The 20,767-nt window shown below is 44.3% G+C and overlaps 1 long non-coding RNA gene across 2 annotated transcripts in view; it reads left to right on the top strand.

Annotated features, from left to right (window-relative positions):
• LOC309844140 overlaps positions 1–20,767 on the top strand; it is a 61,441-nt gene that overhangs the window by 28,161 nt on the left and 12,513 nt on the right. The window contains exons 2-3 of one of the 2 annotated variants that reach the window (XR_014300518.1): positions 2,634–2,864; positions 4,796–5,236. This is a non-coding gene — a long non-coding RNA (uncharacterized lncRNA). Of the gene's footprint in view, positions 1–2,633; positions 2,865–4,795; positions 5,237–20,767 lie in introns of those variants that run through there. The other variant, XR_014300517.1, reaches the window with a different exon arrangement.

The raw sequence follows: 20,767 nt of genomic DNA, 5'->3' as shown, positions 1-20,767 counted from the left end.
GAAAAAAACAGTCCTAGTTGGTGTTGGTCATAGTCACGGGGGCATCTCTGCAGCTCACAAAATGGGAAGCCTTTTTTTCTGGCATGATGGGCTGAGCTGGGTCGCCGGGAGCTGGACCTCTAGCTGGCCTCCTGATTTCTCAGGTCTCGAGTTCCTACGTCCCGGGGATGGCTTCTACGTGCTCTCGGCTCTAGGGACCCCTCTCCTTTGTCCCCGTGCCATTCTCTGCTAGGCTCTGAAACGCAGGTGACGGATTATCCACTTGGCAGGTTAATTAACTTTCCGTATTGTCCTCTCCCCGCCGCCTCCCTCTTCCTCTAAGTCAGTGGCAAGCGTCAGCTGAGGCAGCGTCCTGTCCCAGCCATGTTTTCGGCTGTCATTCCTTCAGTCTTGGATCAATGGTCTGGAATCACAGATGTCTCTTCCTGGATTTCTGTAATTTTTTCCAGAGGTTGATTCAGGCTCCTCCTCGCCGAGCATCCGGCTCGACTCACCGGAGGAGGAGCGCGGAGCCCCCTGAGGCTCATGGCAGCTGACATATTCCCCACACGCTGAGGAATGAGTCCCATTAAATCAGGATTTATGATCAATCCTCATAAATTAAGGCTGCCTCGTGAGCCCCAGGTGAGACCCTTGCCAGTGAGTCTTTGTTAATTAGCATGGGAAGCGTCCTTGCTCACTCAGGGAGAAAAGCCAGCGAGCGTGTTTGTTGAAACCGTGTCCTTCCATGGCACGGTGGCTGTCTCTCACGCCAGCGGCACAGACTGGGGTTGGGTGGGCAGCTGCCTACCGTGGGCCACTCTATGGCTAGGGATAGACAGTTAAGACCCAAGCACCCCGGTTCTAGAAGCCTCAACACCATGGCCATTTCTGGGTATTCCGTTTTGCTCTGGGGTAGAATCAGAAATCAAAGCCATCTCTCTCTTTCTCCAGAAATCACACACCCTCACACTCGCACACACCACTGCTCTGAGCTTGCTTCTTGCCAGATGTGTGCTTGTATCAGCTACTGAGCTTTTCTTCTTATGTCTTCATGTCTAAAATAGGGGTAGCATGGTCATCCCCTGCACCGCCCCCACAGCTGGTTGGATAGTGCCTCTGCCCCACCCTGCCAAAAAATGCACCCGTATCCAAACCCCTGGTGCCAGGGAAGGTGGCCTTATTTGAAATTGGTTGTTTGCAGACACGATTACTTCAGGAACTTGAGAATAGGTTATCCCTCATGAGTGTGGGCCCTAAACCCTAGGACTGGTGTCTTTATGGGAAAAGGAGAGAACAAATGGATGTGCAGAGAAGAAGACCATGTGGAGAGGTAGGAGGGAGGCAGCTACAAGCCAGGGAATGGCCGGAGCCTCCCCAGGTCAAGAAGACACATAAAGGATTGTCCCCGTGACCCTAGAGAGCACGACCCTGCCAACACCTGATTTTGGACTTCTGGCCTCCAGAACTGAATGAGAAAAAAATAGCTGTTGTGTGAATCCACCCAGTCTGTTCAGAGCTCTGCTCCCAAGGAAGTGGTTTGCCACCTGCCTGGGGCTTCATGGCACTGCTGGGGCCCCCCTTCTGGTTTTTGCTTCTGGATGTAGCTTTCTCATAATCTCAGGAATCTCCACCAGGCCGCTGACCTTCTGAGCCAGGAAGGAGAAAATTATTTTCAATGATTTCACTATTTTACTATTTCATTGTAAACACTTTGGGGGTGTTGGACAAGTCATGTCAGCTCTTTTGTGGGGTGTGTGGATTCCCACAGTAATGGAATCAGCCCCCAGACTGGCAGGTGGTTGGAAACTGTGATTCACACAGGCACCCTGATGTCACCTTCTGTCTTGCTGATGTGATAGAGGAGGTGGTGGGGCCCCAGACAAGGCCAGCGGTCATGGCTTGGGTCGCAACCACTTTTCCTGGACACCTTGTATCAGAGTATCACCTGGATGGACAAATGGGCCATTTATTTAAAAATAAAACTGGTCTCCAGAATTCCACCAGACGAACTGAGTCAGAATCTTCTGGATGTCACATGCCTGCTGGGAGTCTTTAAGAGCTCCTGGGGTAGCCTAGGTGAAGCTGATCACCCATGCTCAGGTCACAGGAGCTCCCTAGAACCAGGGACCAGTGTCCACGGTCTGCTCGCCTAAAGAAGCTGGTTCAGTGGAGGCTCTCAAGGGGGACTGGAGCTGCCTCCCCTTTTGCATGGCAAACACCCAGAGAAAGGAGCTGCAAGGGTGCTGGTCCTTCCAACCACCCATCGCTCCTGAGCCCACAGGGCAGGCGGGAGACCTCCATTTTGGAAAGTTCTCTGGCAGATTTGAGCCTTGTAGAAACCTTCAGATAAAGAATGCATTTAAGTGGGGGATCTGATTAAAGCTTCAGAATGAAGTCTAACCAATTTGTTCAAATAGTAAATGAGGCTTTAAATACGGAATGATTTTGGCTCAAATGGCCTGGGATCCTGGGAGCCTTGAAGAGTAAGAATCCAGGCCAGAGCTGCAGAGTCCGCCGCTGGAGCTTTGCAAGGAGTAGCTGGAGGGTCACGGCTCGCGTGCGTGTGTGCATGTGATGGCTACATTATCCATATCACGTAACCACATACACTTCTCATTCTCATGCGATGGCTCATTTTTTTTTTTTTTTAGATCAACAGATCCTTTGCCAGATGCAGAAAATCCTGTATTCACCAAAGGCCCCCAGAAAGCATTTTCTGTGAGTGTGCTGGGGAGGCCGCTCAGGCCCATGACGAATGCTATCTGTAAGAGCCTTCTCTGTGGCCATGAGCCACTTGGCATGGCAGCTCTCCGTTCCGGGGTGTCCTCCACAGCTGGAGTCAGGAGCACAAGCTTGGCTCAAGAACATAGACTCTGGGCAAGGTGAGTAGAAGGAAGAGAGCAAGCGTGTGGGGGTCGGGGGGAGTGCAGCGTCCGGCCATGGCTCAGGGCCCATGTTTGACAGGTGAGGAATCTGTCTGGGCCTCATCCTTTCGCCTGAGGAAGGAGAGGCTGAGCTCTTTTTCTAGGAGGAGTCATAGTGTATTTGGAAGCACGCAGGATGAGAGCTGGTCTTAGCACTGGGGACAGCATTCAGCCTAGACAAGACCACCTCGCCATCACATTTGATGTGACCTTCTTGGAGCTCTGCCTTTCTGGATGACCACTTTCAGGGTCTTCCCTCCCACCACTTCTCTACCTGTCCTCATTGCCTGGGTATGTTCCTTCTCCTGTTCTCAGTTCCTTTGTGGACTGTCCTCTTCTCTCCATCCCCCAGGGGTCCGTCCTGAGCCCTCTTCCCACTCTCCTTACCACAGCCTCTGTTCTCCAGGAAGGCTGAACCCCACTGTTTCTGAGCAGGCTTTCCTGTTACCTGAGCTCCAGTCCCACACATGACTCAGGATGTCTCCATGGCCATGGGGAACTCAGCGTTTCCAAAAAGGGATTCCTGTCGTGAAGACAGAAGTCCCAGCAGTGACCCGGACTGAGTCTTCTCCCTTGGCATCTTGTTCTCTCGTCCTTGGACCAGTATCTGTGCCATCTCCAGTGTGGCTATTCTCAGACCAACCTTCTGAAAGCCTTCAATTGGATCCCCTTCCCAGCATGGTGCACGAGTCCTTCTCGGCTGGTCCTTTCCAACCTCCTCCACCATCGTGCATTGATGTTCTACTTATACCGTCATTTCTGACCCCTGTTCTTCAGTGCGCCCTCTGCCTGGGTCCATCTGTCCTCCTCTGGTGGACTCCAAATCATCCTTCAAGACCCTGCTCAAATGCACCTGGTTTGGAAAGATTTCCTGAGTCCCCAGCAGAACCCATTGGTCCTTCCACTCTGAGGTCGGCCTCTGTCTCAGCAGTGTCTCCTGTAGTGGGCTCCCCCCTCCCCACTTTTCTCTTCCTGAAGGTCATGCATCTCAGGTTGTGGACACTGTTCTGTTTATCTGCTTGTCTCTTGCCTGTCCTCACTGCCTCACTCTAGCACCCAGGCAGATCCATCAGCCCGGCTTGGCGGCGACTTGGTGAAGGCTGCTGAATGCAAAATCTGCAAGGCAGGGCTTGGGGCCAGGCAGAGGGACCCGGATGCTCACATTCTCCTCAAATGTTCCCCAATTCCAAAAGGTGACGGTCGTTCTGGTTACTCTTGCAACATTGTCATACCTTCTTTTTTCTCTTTCTTCAATTATCATTTCTTCCCTCTCCATCTGAGTCCGAGACAAGAGGGGAAGAACTCATGGCCAGTTTGGAGTGTGAGCAATGAGAACCATGAAAAGGAGGGGAACTGGTGTTTTCTTTCTCTTCTTATCCTGTTTTTTTTTTTTTTTTAAATCCAGATAAAATTCACATTCTAGAAAATGTACCCTTTCCAACTATACAAATCAATTGTGTGTGCATTTTTATAATATTCACCAAGCTGTGCAAATGTCACCACTCTGACTCCAAAATGTTCTCATCACTGCCAAAAGAAAGTCATTAGCTGTCACTTGTCACTCCCCCTTTCCTATCCTGTTAACTTCTCACCATAGCATTGTACACATCTTTTTTTTTCCTTGAGATAGCATAAAATTAAGAAAATTTTAGTTCTAGAAAATTTTAAAGGACACGTAGAACCCCATCTTCACAGACTTAACTCTATGGAACCATGCTTCTGTATATAGGGATGTAGGGTTTACTATTTACAGTGTTTAGAACCATGCCTGGGGCATGCTCAAGGCTATAAATGTGTTTGCTAACCACCTAGCTGAGTGACGGTGTTATCAGGAGAGGTAGGATTTCAGGACTCATTATAGACACACGGATTCCAAGTTTTCTCTACAGGATCTAATGGAAAATCCCATCTGTTCAATTGAGGACAAACACCAGATTTGAAACACAAGGATGTCTCTAAGAAGGGGATGATTCCTTATTAAATATTGGAAAATATTCCTAACTTCCCTCCAGAGAAAAGCCATGGAAAAAAACCAATGTCAAGAAAAATGCAGTCCAATGAAAGTGGAATTACAACATTTTGCTATAATTTCAAATAAGTGGATTCTTTCCATTTGCTATCAGATGTATTCCCACTGGGCACCTCAGTATCGATATTTCCTACTGACATCAGCAAGGAGCTCTGGGTGCGCTGGGCAGTCCTGCAGTGCACGGATATGCCACTCTCTCCTCTGCAGGATGGAGGGCTTTTAACAATGTAGGCCTATGACACAAGGTTTTTAGAATGAACTTAAAAATAATAATAAAGCCTAATTCAGCTTTTGGCATTAATTTCTTGATTGCTAACATGATGCATTTCTGTACGAAGAGCTCATTTCACGAACTTTAAGGACATGATGTTTCTAACCTGCAGGTGCTGGTGAGAACAGCAGAGCCAGCTGAAGGCTCTGGGAGGAACTCCATCTGGAAGGAAGCATGATGTGTCCAGAGGGCAGCGGGGTCTGGTGGAGTCAATGCTGGCGAGGGTGTGTGTATAGTGGCAAGACTCTAGACCAGGGTGCAAATTCAGGCCAGCAGATGGAGAAGCTGGAGCTTCCTGGGACTGAACCAGCAGGCAGGAGTCAGTCCAGGTGGGTGGCTTGGGCAGAGAGCAAGGGAAGCAGAATGCAGATCTACATGGGGACCCAGATTCCTGAGGTGGCTAAAGGTGGTGACTTGGCCCCACAAGCTGGAGCTGGCCAGAGCAGAGCTATGGCAGAGCTGCCCACCTGGGGCCAGGTGGGCTGAGGACAGAGCAGCCTCCTCAGCACGAAGAAGTCCCGTAATATGAGTGCTGGCAGGGGGAGGCTGCAGGAGGCTTGGCTGGCTGGGGTAATGAGGACAGGTGAGTCTGAAAGAACATCTGATTGGTCTTTGCAGTGATGGGGTTGTGAGCATTCACACCAGGTGGCCACTCTTCTCTGGCAGTGTTCCCACTTGGTCTGTAAGTAAGGTCCATCTAGTAGGGACTAGATGTGTCGGCCAAGGCCATACTGGTGAGAAGACATCTGATGCTGGCTTCAGCATGTGACCTCTGGAATAAGGCATGTGTGGGCTCAAATCCCAGCTTTATCACTTGCCAATGTCATGGCCTTGGGGTTGTTATTGATCCCTCTGGGACAGGGCTAATTAAAAGCACTGTTATAAGGATGCATGAGATAATGTTGGCAAAGAGCACCCATGGTTATAACAGATGAAGCCCAGGAAGGTCATTCTCCCTGATTGCACTGGCTACCTACAATCAACGCCATGACCACAGCCATCTGCTCAGCCATTAGTTTACTGGTCCCCACATCCGTGTTTCTTAACTTCTAAAATGTATTGAGTCACAAACTCCTTTCAAAACCTGATGAAAACTCTGCCTACTCCCTCCACGAAAATCCAAGCATACATTTTGCAAGGGATTTCAGAGGGTTCACAGATACTCAAGTTGAGAATCCCTGCTCTTGAGTTCAAGGCTGGTTTTATAAGTGAAGTGTCATTTTGCCAGTCACAGGCCATATGTATGTACAATCCTACCTTAACATTCTGATTTGTGGAACTGACTCAGGTACTTGATACACACTGTACCCTATGCATTGATTGATAGGTTAAGTAAGACCATGACTCTGGCATAGCCCATGAAACGCCTCTACTCATTTCTGGCAGCTATCTGGACAGCTTCTGAGCCTGCAACAAACCCTGCTGCTTGGAATTTAGGGGACCCCTTCTCCTTTTTGTCTTGCTGAAACCATCTTTCCACAGGGAGACATCAAGTTATGATCTGGATCTGACCTTCCCTATAGTCCTGCCTCATTGGGGGGGACCAGGTCATTCCCCTGCTCCTGCTCCAGCTCTGGATCTGCTTTATTCTATCATCCCATAACCCACCCTCCAGATCCCTGGAATCTACAGAAGAAGATTTTACTGGTGTAGCCAAGTCCTTCCAGCCAGGCCACAACTTTTTTTTTCAATGGGTGGGTTTCTGCCTCATAAAATGCCTTCACGTGTAAGCAGGTCATACTTTTCACTTTTCCAAACAGGCTTGTTTCCTCGCTTCCTCCATGGGAGGTTGGATCAATGTGCCAGGATGAGGCAGGAATTCTGAATTCACAGACATTATGGGGTTGATTCTCCCCGAAAGGGCCATCGCAGGCATGTGAAAGGAGTCCATACTGGAGGAGTTAGGGATTGGGGTCTTCGTGAGCTAGTTGTGTATCCTTGGGCTCCGTGGTTGGTCACCTTGGGTCAGTGGACTTGGTGCCTCTTTGTGGCTCCGTGGCAAACACCGGAGTTACCTGTGGACAATGAACAGCAAAGGAACATCAACACCACCGAACACGTGGCTGGCTCCAGATCCTGGGGGCTCTTGTCCGGCAGGTCTGGGTGGGGCCTGCAGGCATGTTCTTTTTAGAAAGTTCACGGGGTCTTCTGACACATGTGTCTGTTGGAGAGCCACCAGACCAGAATGACGTCCAACAGAGCTCTTTCCAGAGGAGGGGCTGGTAAGTGACTTCCAAAACGTTTCTAAGGCTTGGAAAAACAGCAGTGAAGGAGTGACTCAGTGCTTGGGTCATGCACATTCTTCCCGAGTGAGGCTGAGCCACCCCAGATCCCCTGCTCTGCACTCCCATCTGCTGTTCCCCCAGACGCGTGACACCTCCTCCACTGGGCAGTGGGGCGGGGGGATGTTTTCATGTTCACTGGCTGGCCCTGGGCCTTCCAAGGGGTCATTTGAGCCTGAGTGGGACTGTTAAAGAAAAATAGCAGAGGGGATGAAAAATGGGCTTGATTTCAAAGAAGTGTGTTTGCAGACAGGGGAGTGCGGGCTTCCCGGGCAGGCTTTGCCTCCGAGTGCTGAGTCACGACCCACCGCTGGCTCAGCACTGTTTCACAATCAGCCTCGGGGGTCACTTGCATCAGGCCCATTCCAAGAAAAAGCCCAAGCCTGGCCTAGCAACGTGCTTTTTTGGTGTGTTAAACACAAAGATGAATTGTTCAAAATATGAGAGAAAACAGTCTTGAAAGTGTTATGGGCGGGTTTCCTAAGAATCCCTTGGAGATTTTGGACCTCATTTTTTTTCTCTGGTTCTATTACTTTGGAATACAGTAGCCCAAACAGTTAGCTGCCCTGGAAAACATTTATCAAGCTCCTAGTTGCTCCCTGCCTGGTATCTCAGGCAAACACCTGGGCCCTTCCCTGAGAAGCCCAAGGGAAGATCACTGATGATCACGTGGGGGGACTGGAGACCCGCCTGGGGTCCAGTGTCCTGACGTGTCCATGGTCTCTGCAGCTACTTGCTCTCCTGAATGACACCTCCCGACCCACCTGGGCCTACCAAGCAATGTCTTTCCACCTTACCTTTCGAGATTCGGTCCCTCTGAACAGGAGTCTGTAGCTTCTGTTGACATCGGTGAGAAAGCAGCGCCAAAGGTTTCATTAAAATACGGACTGAACAGGTGTACAGGTTAGATGGTGACCGCTGAAAGGTACATCCACACCCTGATGACAAGTATCTGGGAATGTTACTTTAATAAAAAAATGGAGTAAGTAAAATATATAAAATTTAAGGAGAGTCTTTGAGGTGAAGAGATTATCAGTTTGTCTAATAAGTCCTAAATCCAGTGAGAAGTGTGCTTGTAGGGACACCCAGAAGGCAGACTGGAGTGAGGTGACCACACGCCAAGGGATGCCTGGGGCCACCAGAAGCTGGGCGAGGCAGGAGGGGCCCTCACCCAGAGCCCATGTATGTGGCTCTGCTGCCAGCTTCACCTCACGCTCTGGCCTCCAGAACTGTGAGAATTTCCGTTGTTTGAAGTCACTCCGTTTGTGGTAATTTGTTATGGCAGCCCCAGGAAATGAAAACAACGGGTGTGTGCACACACATGCACACGCACACGCACACACACACACACACACACCCTGGTGAGCGTGCTACACACACAAGACCTGGACTCTTGATGGGAGCCAGAGGGCAGCTAGGATGGAGGGTGCAGCAGACACTTGGACCATCTCCTCTTGGAGCCTATACCTCCCTTCCACCCAGGCCCTGCATTCTGCCCAGCAGATGCCCACTCGTCAGCCTCAGTCTCCAGGTTGCTGCCCAGGAACGTCACATCCTGCCCTCAGTTCTCTGCCTCGGCACACCCCCACAGCTGAAGGGACTCAGCTGGCTGGTCTGAGGTCCATCACCCTGACCCCTAGGCCACTCCCTGAGGGGGGAGTCACTGTCCTGTGGTTCCAGGGACTTTCTCCTTCTGGAACCAGCTCAGCCCTCCTGTCATGTCTGCCTTTGAGGACCCCAGGCTGCCCCGAGTGGCCCCTGATGTCTCACGGACTACATGTCCCTGTCCCACAGCTGTCCTCTGAGCCTTTTTTTTCCCCTCCTTGAAATATGTTCTGTGTCTCCATCCTTTATCATTTGGATTTTAAGGATGACTTGAGCCATTTTGGATTTTGATGAAGAGTCTTGATGATTTTTCTTATTCACTTTTAGGTATTAGGGGATGTCAATGTTTCCTTCCTGAGACTGAAAGAGTGAAGATTTTCAGCACATTATTACAGCTATTATTATGTTCTGAATGTTGTTCTGAGGGTAATAAACCCTAAATTTACCATGACTATTATATCTAGAATACAGATATAATACCTGGAGATCACGCATTTTGTCACTATTTTATCTCCCAGCCTTTAGCGTTTGACATTCTCTGAAAGGGTATTTTCTTTTAATACAGCTTTTGATAAGACAGTTCTAGTTAGAACAAATACTTCTTTTTTTAAAAAAAATTATTTTTTAAAATTTATTTGAGGGAGAGAGAGAGAGCGTGAGAGAACACAAGTTGGGTGGGGGAACAGGCAGAGGGAAAGGGATCGCAGACATTCCACTAAGCAGGGAGCCCAGCTTGGGCTCCATCCCAGGACCCCAGGATCATGACCTGAGCTGAAGTCAGATGCTTAACTGACTGAGCCACCCAGGGGCCCCTAGAAGAAATACTCTAAAGAAAACTAGAGAGATAAGTGAGTCATGACTTCACAAGGGGCCAGGTGAACCACAACTATCTCTTTTCTGTTTCATGTCAGCTCCTACCATGGCTATTAATTGAGAAGAGTATCCTGGAGTTCTGATTGTTTTTGCTCCTTTATGAGGGCATAGGAAGACTTGTTTTAGTTGGGATTGACCACTGTTAGCCTCACTATGGCCCTCCTGTTCACAGCAATGGGGGATTCTTTTCATTCCAGTCTGAAATTTATCTTCTGATTTTCTGCATGCACTAAATGCATTCCCTTCATCTCCTTCCCCATCCATCATGGTGGAATGCTCCAGTCATGGGATCTGAGGAGAAAGGTCAGATGGGACACCTGTTGGACATACTGCTTTGTCAAATAATAACCAGAAAGAAAATAATTGAAAGAAGACAGACAGGAATTCATTACTAATTATAGAGGAAGGCCATCTTGGCTTCAGATGCAGAGTTCAAGAGAAGTATATTTGCGAAGTAAGTAGTATTAAAAAAGTTTATGTTTACAGGTTGGACATAGTTCATATGTTCTCTGAGACTTCAGAATTATAAGCCATCAAGGAGATGCTATGAGAGACCAAAAATAATTTTATCTTTCATCATGGGTAGCTTCACTCTTAAAATAAAGTCTTCCCAGCCGTGATGTCATTTAATTACTAATAAAAGCAATTATATTCCCATCTTGCAATGCTCTCAAATAGTTATTCTTAGAGCCTTAAAGCCAACGGAATTCACTGCATTACTTTGGGCTGACTGCAGAGTCCTGAAATCAACCACCAAACTTGTCCTTTGAAACAAACAGACATCAATTAATGGCGGGTCCCCTGGGGCTCCTGTTGGAGACAGGCTAATGGGCACATCCAGAAAGACAGATGCTACCTCTGCTCCAGAACCTTCCCCCATTTTATGACTTGCTACCACCCATGGCCAAGGTGTTTTGCTAAAGAGTATTTGTAGTTTGTTTATTCAGTTTTTCACTCCTGCTTTTAGGAAACTCAGAGACAAGTTTACTCTTCACGAACGTTGATAATTTCACACCCATATTCTCTGCTTCTTGAGGATGGTCTCTCTTCTGCTTTGATCTTACATTTTATGTGATGTTCTTCAACAGTGTGGGGACACCAGGGCCCAGCTAGGAACTGGCCTTCATGTTCTGATAAAGGGGTGAAGCAAGCCAAGCGGGGACAAGGAGCTTCGGTAGACTGAGCTACTGTGGAAAGTTCTAGAAATGGGGTAGTTGTGCAGTGAGCATTGTAGGCACACCTCTCCCAAAATGCGTCTGGTTCTTCCAACATGCATTCCCCACTCCCACAGCACCCCCATGACCCTTGCCCCAGCCTCCCACCCCCCACCTCAACCCCCTCTGCTCCCAGGATTACACATGGAGACAGCAATTGCTCTCCCTGCAGAGGGGCCGTCTTGTCTCGCTGATGAACCCTGGCTGGGCAGGACTGCGACTGAAACAAAAAATAATGTGTGGTTTTATTACCAAATTCTTGAACAGTTATATGTATTCATAATGGGAGATAAGGTGAGTAAAATAACCCCATGTCCATAATTCTTCTGAAACATCTGTTTTCAAAATATTGTTTTACCCAGAGGGTGCCACCTTCAAATAGTTGAAACAACTTCTAGAAGGGCCAGGCTGTCAAGCTTGAGTTTAATGTATGAATTGTAGTTGAACCCTGCAAATATGATTCACTCAATTGCCATCCTTTTCTTCATGTCCATATTTCCGAAATAGCTTTTCCCAAGTGAGGTCCAGAACCACTTGCTTTCGAATCATCTAGAAATCTGTAGATGTTTGGGTTTGCTCCAAACCTCCTCAACTGGAAATTTTCTGTATAGAACTTGAGTTTAACAGGCTCCAAAAAGATACTATGTCAATATTCATTTTGAGACCCCCTATATCAGGAGTTGGCAAATATTTTCTTTAAAGGCCTAGATAGTAAATGTTTTAGGTTTTGTGGGTCATAGGTCCCGGTAACAGCTAAACTCTACCATAGCAAAACACAGATAAATGGACATGCTTGTGTTCCAATAAAACTTAATTTACAAGAATAAGGGGTAGCTAGACTTGGCCCCTGGGCTGTAGTTTGCCAACTCATAAATAAATTAGACAGTGAGTTTAGAGAGTGGAGACCATATCTTTCTTGCTTACCACTGCACAGAATTCAGCCAAATCTGCATCATAAAATAATCACTTAGTAAACACCAAGTGCATGAATGAGTGGACCTTGACTTCTTAAGGTTGTCTAAAAATTTATAAAAACTACAATTCACTCTTTCTGGGGTGCAATTCTAGTATTTTGGCAAATGCATCATCATGGAATCACCACTGCAATCAGCAGAGAGAGCTGCTCCACTCCAGCCCCAAGTCCCCCCAGCTGCTCTTCATAGTCACCCTGATCTGTTCTCTGCCATTACAGTTAGTTAGGTTTTGCCAAAAGATCAAATACATAGAATAATGCTATGGGTAGTTGTTTGAGTCTGGCTTCTTTCACTTAGTACAGAACAATAGCGATTCATTGATACATATATTGTATATATCAGTAGCCTGGTCCTTTCATTGAGGATCAATATTCTGTTGTATGGGTGGATCAGTTTGTTCACTCATTTGCCCACTGAGGGAAACTTTGGATGTGTTCAGCTTTTGCCAATTAGAAATAAAGCTGTTATAAACACTCCTGTACAGGGTTGTTTTTTTGGTCTTGTTTTGTTCATTTTTTCCCTTAATTTAATTTTATTTTTTCAGTGTTCCAAGATTCATTGTTTATGCACCACACCCAGTGCTCCATGCAATATGTGCCCTCCATAATACCCACCACCAGGCTCACCCAACCCTCACCACCAGTCCCTCCAAAACCCTCAGTTTGTTCCTCAGAGTCCACAGTCTCTCATGGTTCTTCTCCCTCTCCAATTTCCCCCAACTCACTTCTCCTTTCCATCTCCCAACGTCTTCCATGTTATTCCTTACGTTCGACAAGTAGGTGAAACCATATGGTACTTGACTCTCTCTGCTTGACTTATTTCACTCAGCATATTCTCTTCCAGTCCCATCCATGTTGATACAAAAGTTGGGCATTCATCTTTTCCCATGGAGGCATACTCCATTGTATACATCACCACATCTTCTTCATCCATTCATCTGTTGAAGGACATCTTGGCTCTTTGTGGACACATGTTTCATTTCTCTTGGGTAAGAAATTCAAAGTGGATAGTTGAGTTGTACGGGAAGAGTCTGTTTAACTTCATTGGAAATTAAAATTGCTTTGGAAAGCTGTCTGATTTTGATTCCTACAAGCGATGTGTGAGACTTCCACTTGTTCTATAACCATGCAAGCACTTGATATTGTCCATTCAAAAAAAATTGTAATCATTCTGGTAAGCATTCAGTGGTATCTCATTGTGGCTTCAATATGTATTTTCTTAAGGAGGAATGATGTTGAATATCTTTTCATGTGTTTATTTTCCACCTGCATATCTTCTTTGGTAAAGTGTCTGTTTAAATTTTGTCCATTTAGAAAAAAACTGTTTTGGTTGAATTTTGAGAGTTGTTTATATATTCTTGAAACAGGTTCATGGTCAGTTACATGACTCACAAATATTTCCTCTCAGTAAGTGGCTTGTCTTCTCTTTCTCTGCCATAAGACAGATGTTTTGGAATTTGCATGATGTCCAGTTTTCCCCCTTTTTCTTTTATGAATTGTGCTTTCATTATCCTAACAAAGACCTCTTTGCCTAACACATGGTCACAGATTTTTTTTCCTGTGTTTTTTCTAACCACTTTATAGTTTACATGTTACGTTTATGTCTATGACCCACTGACTTAAGTTCTATATGAGGTGGCAGATGTGGATCAAGGCTTATTTTTTTTGCATATGTATGTTACATTTTTCCAGCACTATTTGCTGAAGAGTATCCTTTCTTCCTTGAATTGCTTTTTCACATTTGTTGAAAATCAATTGACCATATTCATGAGGGCCTATTTCTAAGCTCTCTCTTCTGTTCCATAGATCTACGATGTCTATTTATTTTTACGCTTCTTTAATTCTTGGTATTAATAATTTGTATCTTCTCTCTCCTTTTTCTTTATTAGTCTGGCTAGAGGTTTTATTAACTTTATTGGTCTTTCTAAAGAATGAGCTTTAAAATTTATTTTTGTCCACTGTTTTTTTCTATTGTAAATTTCACTGATTTCTGTTCTGATTTTTATTATTTCCTTCCTTTATCTGCATTTAGGTTTAATTCATTCTTCTTCCTTTGTTTTACTAAGGTGAAAATTTAGATTAATGGTTTTAAATATATTTCTCTAAAATATACATGTAATGCTATAAATTTTCCTCTAAGTATGATTTCTCATTGCATCAAACACATTTTTGTTTTATTTTCATTTTCTCCTAGTTCAAAAATGTTTTTTATGACTTCTTTGAGACTTCTTTGACTCATTAGTTATTTAGAAGGCTATTGTATAATTTCCAAATATTTGGGAATTTTCCAGTATTCTATCTGTTACTGATTTTCAGCTTAATTTTATTATAGTCTGAGAATGTACTTTGTATGATTTCTATCTTTTAAAATTTGTTAAGGTGTACTTTATGCCCCAGAATGTAGTCTATCTTAGTGAAAGTTCTGTGTGTTCTTGAAAGGAATGTATACTCTAATGTTGTTGAATGTCAGTTAGGCCGGGTTGATTGATAGTGCTGGTCAGGTCATTTACTTCCTTCTTATTTTCTATCCTCTCTGTCTGTTGATTACTGAGAGGAGGATGTTGAAGTCTCCAACTTTGTGAATTTATCAATTTCACCTTTCAGTTCGATAAGGTTTTGCTTTGTGTATTTTTCCATTCTATTAATTATGTGTATACATGCTTAGGATTGCTGTCTTCCGTAAGAATTGACCACTTATCACTATATAGTGTCTCTCTTTGTTCCTGATAATCTTCCTTGTCTTGAATTTGGCTTTGCAGAAGCTAATGTGGCTACTCTAGCATGTCCTAGATTATATCTATGGTATATCTTTCTTCATTCTTTAACACCCAATGCTTTTGAATCTTTCCTTATTATTTTATCTATTTACTTTTTAAGACTCTATTTATTTATTTGACAGACAGAGAGTGAGGGGAGAGAGAGAGAGAGAGAGAGAGAGCACAAGCAGGGGGAACAGCAGAGTAAGAAGCAGAAGCAGACTCTCGGCTGAGCAGGGAGACTGGTGCAGGACTCGATCCCAGGACCCCAGTATCATAACTTGAGCTGAAAGTAGATGCTTAACCAACTGATCCACCCAGCACTGCCCGAGTATTTTTTAAAAATATTTGTTTATTTATTTATTTGAGGGAATGAGAGGGAGAAGGCATGTGTGTCTGCATGAGTGTGGGGGAAGGGCAGAGAGAGAGAGAGGTAGAAAGAGAATCACAAGCAGATTTCCTGCTGAGCGCAGAGCTGAACTTGGGGCTCTTCTCATGACCTTGAGTTCATGATCTGAGCCAAAATCAAGAGTCGTTTGCTTAACCAACTGAGCCACCCAGGCACTCTTGTATTTGAGTTTTTATATTTAAAATGTTTCTTATGGCCAGCATAAAGCTGAATCCTTTTATTTTCTTTTAATTTACTTTGACAGTCTCTTTTATTTGTTGTGTTTGGACCATTTGCATTTAAAGTGATAATTAAGGGGTACATGGATGGTTCAGTTGGTTAAATGTCTGAATCTTGATTTCAGCTCAGGTCTTGATCTCAGGGTCATGAGTTCAAGCCCTGCATTGGTTTCTGTGCTGGGAATGCAGCCTACTTAAAATATAAATAAATAAATAAATAAATAAATAAAAGTGATTGTTCATATACAGGCATCCTCGCTTTGTATAGTTGTGTAGAGCTGTAGAAATGATCATGGAAGCTGAAACCACACGGAATGATCTCAATCATCAATGTAAAAAATATGGTGGTTCCATGAACTCTAAAACTATTTTGTCAAAATGTTAAAAACTCTCATATAGTTGGTTACCAATATATAGGAAAATGAAAAAAATAGTAAAACTAATAGTTACTTAGAGTACCATAATGTAAAACATTAGAAACATTGAGAATTAAAGTGTTTCATTCTTTGTCAAAAACTATCAAGTATGTGAACAGTGCTTGCCTTCTTCTCACTTACAACTTCTGTAGGTTCTGAGATCTTCTTTGTGCTTTAGCAGGTTGCCATTTTGATCAGCCTCCAACATTTTCTCCTTTGCTTTTATATGTCATGACATATCTCTGGGTGTTGATCCAGCACCATAACACTGGGAAATCCTCATCGTCTTTGTGGGAACCACTGTCCTCACGTGCATTGCACGTGTGCCTCACTAACTTCATGGTTTGCATGTGGAGCTCCTTCATGACAGCAGTACCAGCATTGCTGTGGTCATCTACTTCTTCTATAAATCCATTCATGTTCCACTTGAGTTTTTCCTGAACAAATTACTTCTCACTTATTTCATGCACTCTCATGTACGTTGGCCAATTTCCTCTTTTGATTATCCATTCTTGGGCGTATTGGTGGCTCAGTTGGTTAAGTGTCTGCCTTTGGCTCAGGTCATGATCCTAGGGTGCTGGAATCAAGCCCCACATTGGGCCCCCTGCTCAGTGGGGAGACTGCTTCTCCCTCACTGTCTGCCTCTCTCCCCACTCATGCTTTCTCTCCCATCACTCTTTCTCTCTCAAATACATAAGTAAAATCCTAAAAAATTGATTATCCATTCTTTGTAAATACTGCATGGTTTTATCAATGGAACAAAAGGAGACAACAGAAATAGACAACTTTGCTATCCATGAAGCAATGGGCAAAAGAGTGATTATCCACCATAGATTCTGGAAGAAATGATGAGTTGGTGGCTGATGTGATGTATGTCATTATTTATGTCAGGGTCTGCAGACAGGAGAGCCAGTGGTGAAGCCTGTGCTTTATGCAATTCCTCATAGTTAATGTGCTGTGGGAGCTGAACGTAGAAGAGTGTTGTTGGGGACCTGGCATCACTGAGCTCAATTGTTCTTATCTCCCTTTGTGCTTCTCCTCAGAGTCTGTCTCTGACAGTAACTCAGCTATTGTCTACTAGTATTGTGGATGGAGTCTTAACCAGGTGGTTTAGGGAATGGGGGAGGGGATTGCATCACACACTGGATGGGATGTCACTGCTGTTATTTGGAAATGTCATTCCTAAGATGAAGGCTTTGTTCTGTAAGGAGAAAGTTTTAGTTGGATTAGACACTCCTTCCTTCCTCCTATAAGGACCATGAGAACTATCAGGGTTACTCCCTTTGAATTCACCCAATCCTTTCTGTAAAAGCTGATTGGAGTTCCTGGAGGAAAAACCTGAAGAAGTGTGGGTATTTCTCTAAAATTGTGCCCTCAGGAGCTTCTCACTCAGGATCCCACACTCAGAGTCCAGCTGTCCCTCAAAATTCCCTATCTTAATGTTCCTATTGTCTTATGGCATCTGGTAATTTCTGCTCCAAGTAAGTCAATCGAAGGTCCTCCATCTCCTCAGGGCACCTATTATTTCAGATGTCAGGGTGGTGGTTTTCCCCCAGACCTCGGTTCTCTGAATGGTCCAAGAAAAGCAACCAATATTCAGTTCATCCTGCTTTTCTTATTGAAAGGATGGAATGCTAAGCTCTTTACATGTCCAGCTAACACCAGAAGTCCAGCAAAGTCATGTTGGAGTTTCCTTCTCAGCTTCCTGGTTGTGAGGCTCACAGAGAAAGTAAGGTCACAAGTGGAAAGCCATTAACTGCTGGTCAGAGAAACCTGGTTCTAGTCAGATCCAAAGGGTTCAAGAAGGCCTGGAGTCATTCCCTGTCATAGACAAGATCTCTGGAATCTTTTCCTAGGAAGCCTGGGAGCATCTACAGGACATTCCAAATCAGTTCACATGCCTTGTTAAACATCTACAGTGGTTGCATCTCACCACATCTTACCATTCCCAATGTGTACCCTGGGAGATGTTAATCAGAGTCATGGGATGTTGGGGCAGGCAAGGGTGGAAACTAGGAAACTAGTTTGGGAAACTGGGCTGTACCTTGTGGAAAACTCTGATTCCAGGGTTCTAATCCTTGTACCGAGCTGGATTCTGGGACTGAGGGAAAAAGGTGGGAGGGTTCACTGAGCAAGACTCCTCCGAGCCATTAATAGGGATTTGACTGTGTCTTGGGTGAATCAAAGGATTCTAAAGACATGAATTGATGTGGCCAAATTAAATACCTATATAAAACTCTTGAGGAAAAAAGAAACCAAATGTGTACTAGATTAACTGAAGCAGATAAAACAATCAATGCCCTTAAAGATCACACAAGAGGTCACTACCCTGTGAAAGCTTTGAAAATTAGAAAACTTTGAAAGTTAGAAAATCACAGTCTGAAGGCAGAGGCTGTGTCCTCCTGAACTGTGCTGCCGAAAAGAAAGAATGTTCACCAATTACCTGATTTGGAGGGAGCTTCCCCGTCAGGGTACAGGAGTGTCTTCCAAGGCATATGATAAGAGCAGTCACACATGAAGGTGTGAACATATGACACCTACAAAATACAAGCCAAAGTTCTTTTGGAAAAATTTTAAGGATTCACTGGCTATTATCCAAGGCAGCTTATTTTCCAAGAGAAAAAGGTCAAGATAATGCATTGAGTGCTCTTTTGGCTGAGAGACCCCCATACAACTTAAAAAATGAGAGTTCTTATCTGAGACCAAAAATACTGAGGAAGAATTTTAAAGCTTTCTAAAGTATCTGTCTGTCCCTGCTGTTGCTGATGGGGTATTTGGCAGACCTGAGAAAGCAGGAACACTGGGGCTGTGGCTGATGGGGGTCCAGGGTTCAAGGCCCTGGGGCAAGAGCCTCCACTAAGTCTGTCCTATCGCCACATGGAAGCTGTTCACTGAACATGAGAAGGAGGGGCTGGCTTTGATCCAACCTTGCCAGAGAACAGAGGGTGGTTGGCCTGGGCTCCATCTTCCTTTCTCAGATGGCACAGATTCCAGGAGCCCTGGGGTGGGGGGCAACCTCTGGGAGGAGGACTATGTTCTTCCCCAGATTGTAGACAAGAAGAAAAAAAAATGCCTAGGGTTCTTCCCCACTTAGGAACCCACCTCGCCCAGTATATCTTCTCCTGAGGTGCAGAGAAATAGATCTACACCAGGCACTGTCCATACAGCATGAAAGCAGAAATGCGTTGCTTCTGAGTTGTCTCCACCTTTAATGAGGCTGCGTCTGAAGATCCAGAACCACAGTAAGGCACTTTTCTCTCTACCAAAATAATTTTTGTTTTTTTTCTTTTTAGTTGAACTGCTGTTAGTTTTTATTGGCCCAAAAGGAAACTTGATAGGATTTTGTTATTTTTAGATAATGTTTTATAAGTGGAGATTACTTAAATGTGACTCATAAATTGCTTGATTCCATTTTATTCTATTTGAAGATAGTGCAATGAGAGTATCTTTACTGTTGTTAACAAGTCCACTAAAATCATCCAAAAACATGGCAAGAATTTTATTTTGAATAGCATAATTTTGAAATTTGTTTTATTTTGGTTTCACTGTTGTTAAGTAACTATATAACATCTCAAATGGAGATTTGATTCACAATTTCTAGGATGGTGTTTTATAAATATATATTATACAAGCGTGAATCTTATTAGTCAGTTGTTTCTATCCTATCTTATTTGTAGATGGTACAGAAGTGTTTTTCTTACTGCTATTTAACAATATCTTCTATTGATCCAGAAAGAGTAAAGTTTTGTCTCCCTTCGAAAGTAATGTTGCATTTGTCTTGTTTGACTTTGATGCTGTAGTTAAGTGATTATATAAGTGCTCAAATGGAAGCTTAGTAGAATTCTAGTTCTTAGGATAATATTTTATTTTATGCTTTAAATATTTATTTATTTATTTTAGAGACCGGGGGGGGGGGAGGCAGAAGGAGAGGGGGAGAGGTTCCCAAGCAGACTGCTAAGCACAGAGTCAGATGTGTGGCTTGATCTCATAACCCTGAGATCATGACCTGAGCTGTAACCAAGAGTCATTTGCTTAACTGACTGAGTTAAGCACTGAGCCACCCAGCACCCCCTAGGATCATGTTTTATGAATGTAGCTTATTTAAAAGTGAATTTCCCAAGTGCACTGTCTCTTTCTCATCTAACCTGTGTAAGGGGAGTACTTCACTTGCTGTTCAACAAAGCTCATAGCAGTGTAGTGTATTGGGAATTTCATGTGAGCTTTCTCGTGTTTGGAGGTATTTTAAACTCAAAGTGATTTCTGTTTACCAAGGGAAGAATTTACTCTAGTTATAAGATAACTAAACAAAATTTGATTTTAAAATATAGTTTTGGAAACTTTGAATATGGCCAAAGATCCCTCCTTCTGTATTCATTATGAATGGTAGGGTATATGTAGAGAGAGGTGTGGTTGGGGTTATGGGGGATCCTACAAAAGCTTTGTATTTTGCTCCTCAGTTTCACCCTTAGAACTGAGGAAGAATGACCCAAAAGAGGCCCCAGTGCCCGAAGCTAGAACAATTTTGGCAACAAAATAGATAATGTAATATTGGATTATAACATACAATGTAAAGTAATCACACATGACTCCATGATGGTATAAATAAAAAATTGAATAAAGATATGAGAGAGAAGAAACAAATCTTCCTTGCAGAAGAATTCAAAATCAGAGATATATAACTCCCTTTCCCAGAAGAGGAACTGAAAATCCTCTCTCCCTCAAGTGGGCAGACATAATGGCTGGCTCCCAAAAAACAAAGTATGGAAGGGAAAGGTCCTAACACTACAGTGAAGAGGCCTCGCAGATACACCTAAA

Source organism: Mustela nivalis (assembly GCF_964662115.1).
Source record: "Mustela nivalis genome assembly, chromosome: 11".
Lineage (NCBI taxonomy): Eukaryota > Metazoa > Chordata > Mammalia > Carnivora > Mustelidae > Mustela > Mustela nivalis.
The sequence above is the reverse complement of the archived record's forward strand: the minus strand, read 5'-3'. Positions and strand labels throughout refer to the sequence as shown.